Below are 3,667 nucleotides of genomic sequence, written 5' to 3'. Positions count from 1 at the left end.
AGGTAGAGGAGCCAGAGGTGTGAGAGTAGAGGTAGAGGGGCCACAGGTGTGAGAGTAGAGGTAGAGGGGCCACAGGTGTGAGAGTAGAGGTACAGGAGCCACAGGTGTGACAGTACAGACAGAGGAGCTACAGGTGTGAGAGTAGTGAACACGTGACCTGTTCAAGAACAGATGTGAGGACGTTATAGAAAACTAAGTGTAAACAAACATCAAATTCTTTACTGAGAAGAGGCAAAGTTCCTGGAGCTATGTCCCCTCTATTCCCAGAGGTACTGTTAGGTAACCCTTATTAGGTAAGCATTTACCACTATGCGCGCTTTCTCTCTCCTTGGGAAGGTGAGGTGAACGACTGACCTGTAGTTCACTCTCTCTCTCTCTCTCTCTCTCTCTCTCTCTCTCTCTCTCTCTCTCTCTCTCGTGGTCTTTAAGCTAAAGGTACAATTACGTCAAGAATGCGCTCTGGCCCTTTTCTTAGGTTAAGTGTTATTTCTAATTCAAAATTTAACACTAATGTAATTTTGAACGTAATTTAATCCCCTGCAAACATGGTGCAAAAAACTTTTTTTTTTTTTGCAATAGTCAATGTGTTGGTGTAACTGATTGCAAGTTGTGCAACGCAACTCCCTCTGTATAGAGGAAGCTCTACGAGTGGCTGAAACAGACAGTATCGGAGGTTTTCCAAACAATCTTAAAACCATTCATGGACTGTTGGCAGTTTTTTTGTATGTGTTTTGATACACTGATTCAATCCATAATGTTGTTCATATACAACAGCTGACTCGATCATTCAACCAAAATCACACACACATACTTTTATTAAGTGTGTGTGTGACGTTGAACACTTTTACTGAGTCGTTTCAATAAATATTAACCAGGATTCTTCGTAAGTGTAATTTGCATCTTAAACGCCTCCTCGACAAAGTGGGTAGTCGGCGAAAAACATATTCGGGAAACTCGTTTGGCAACGTTGCCTAATCTGATCCGTCACTCAGAGGTGATCAACTACTGGTAAATGTTGTTACCTGATCTGATCCGTCACTCAGAGGTGATCAACTACTGGTAAATGTTGTTACCTGATCTGATCCGTCACTCAGAGGTGATCAACCAGTGGTCAATGTTGTTACCTGATCTGATCCGTCACTCAGAGGTGATCAACCAGTGGTCAATGTTGACAGATGTTGCACCTGTACAAACGTTACTCTCACTGATCAAGGTGATATTGAAAAGTTGTTCCGTTTTCTTTAAGGTACTAAAACAAAAATAGTACAAATTATATTAATAATAATAATAATTATAATAGTGGAAATAATAATAAAATCAGTAATAGTATTGACAAAGATTGTTTGAAATTACTGCATTTCAAATTTATTGAATACCTTCTGTGTTATGAGAGAGGGAGAGTGAGAGAGAGAGACAGAGAGAGAGAGAGACAGAGAGAGAGAGACAGAGAGAGAGACAGAGAGAGAGAGAGACAGAGAGAGAGAGAGACAGAGAGAGAGACAGAGAGAGAGACAGAGAGAGAGAGACAGAGAGAGAGACAGAGAGAGACAGAGACAGAGAGAGACAGAGAGAGACAGAGAGAGAGACAGAGAGAGAGACAGAGAGAGAGACACAGAGAGATAGAGAGACAGAGAGAGAGAGACAGAGAGAGAGAGACAGAGAGAGAGAGAGAGAGAGAGAGAGAGAGAGAGAGAGAGAGAGAGAGAGAGAGAGAGAGAGAGAGAGAGAGAGAGAGAGAGAGACAGAGAGAGAGAGAGAGAGAGAGACAGAGAGAGAGAGAGCGATGATAGCTTTCATTTTCGACGCTCGAGGTTGTCAGGTAAAAAGAGCAGAGAAAGAAGAGAGAAATGAGGCAAGGTTGTGGAAGGGAAGAGGGAAGGAGGTAGAGGGGTAAGGGAGGGAGGGAGGGAGCAGAGGTCAACAGACGTGACAGGTGACGTCACTAACCGAGGTGTGACAACAGAGGTACAATAGTGGTCAGGTGGGTACGACGCAACGCGGTACCGAACCCACCAACATGAAGCTATGAAGGCAATGTAGCCAGACAACCACCCTTTAATACATTTATAATAGAAATAATAAACTGGAGAAAACCAAAGCTGACCATTTGTATATTGAGAGTGGAACAGCTATACGCTGCGACTACGTTAACCCGAAACGGAATTAGTGAAAGTGTATGGCCTAGGGTCAAGTACCACAGGCTAGGAAAATACAAGAATTAGACCACTGAAGCTAGTATTTATAAATAGTCACTGGAATTTTTAGTAACAAAGAAGGCCTGACTATGGTATATCTGAACAAAAGATATACCATACGCAAGAGCGAATGAAAGGGTAAGGCCAAGTTGGATGGAAGAACAGAGAGAAGATGGAGCTGCAGAGGAAAAATGAAGAGAGGAGCATAGAACAAGAGTTAAGAAGGAAAAGAGAAGAGAAGAGCATAGAATAGTATGTCTCCTCACTTTTCAGCAACCTCAGAAGCGGCACACACACACCAAGAAACGACACAACTGGGGGACAAGAGACAAATAATTAACAAGTGCACTCGGTAAGACAGGCAGTAACAGATAGCCAACAGTGGAGACTGTTACTGCCTGCAGTGACCACAAATGAGAGCACCGCCTCCATATCCTGCACCCACAAGAACCTATCAGACACCCAGACATCCATCAACCAGATCAACCTACATCCCACTCCATGCCATTCTCCATAATCAATACCCCTTCCAATCACTAAGTCCTTTCTCACCCCATTTGGTCATCACCTAATCTTCTCAGACACAGCTCACGCTTTCCCATCATTATTTCCCAAATCTCTAAACCTCTATTACTCTCACCTATCTTCTCACTTTCATCTCCTCTACTCCCCTTCTTCTCGTCTTTATACACAGGAACCCACCAGAAAACAGAATAATAATCACGAGCCTAAAAATTCGGAACACTAATGCCGATGGAATATCAAATAAAGGAGGGGAATTCATAGAGATTTTGATGACCCGGTCCTTACACAAAACGAGATTGAGAGTACTGAGCCTGACCTGCCAGGGAGGAGGAGAGTTGGGGTAGCTCCCCAGTGACCCCCTGCAATAACATGTAGGTTATCCTACCTTGAGGTTACCTTGAGGTGCTTCCGGGGCTTAGTGTCCCCGCGGCCCGGTCGTCGACCAGGCCTTCATCTGGTGAGTACAGGTGAGTACACCCCAAGCACCACGCGCATCAGGTTGCCTGCAGGTGAACAACCTCATGCTCGGATCACGTGTTTTTCCCTCCCTTGTGCATGACGCCGCGGACGGAACACCGTCAACCCGTCCACACCCGTCATGCACCAATGGCTCAACCAGCGCCCCTCGACCCAGAGCCCAAAAATCTGTCTGACAGATGAGGTAAAAAATATAAGGGGAGGGAGAGATCACACGCCGTCCCCCTGACGGCAAAAACTACCCAAGAAAGTCTTGTGTGTTTGGGGTGAGGGGCTGAGGTACGGGCAGGGGTGAGGGGCTGAGGTACGGGCAGGGGTGAGGTGCTGAGGTACGGGCAGGGGTGAGGGGCTGAGGTACGGGCAGGGGTGAGGTGCTGAGGTACGGGCAGGGGTGAGGGGCTGAGGGACGGTCAGGGGTGAGGGGCTGAGGGACGGGCAGGGGTGAGGGGCTGAGGTACGGGCAGGGGTGA

Source organism: Procambarus clarkii, chromosome 31 (genome assembly GCF_040958095.1).
Source record: "Procambarus clarkii isolate CNS0578487 chromosome 31, FALCON_Pclarkii_2.0, whole genome shotgun sequence".
Taxonomy (NCBI): Eukaryota; Metazoa; Arthropoda; class Malacostraca; order Decapoda; family Cambaridae; genus Procambarus; species Procambarus clarkii.
Note: the sequence above shows the minus strand (reverse complement) of the source record.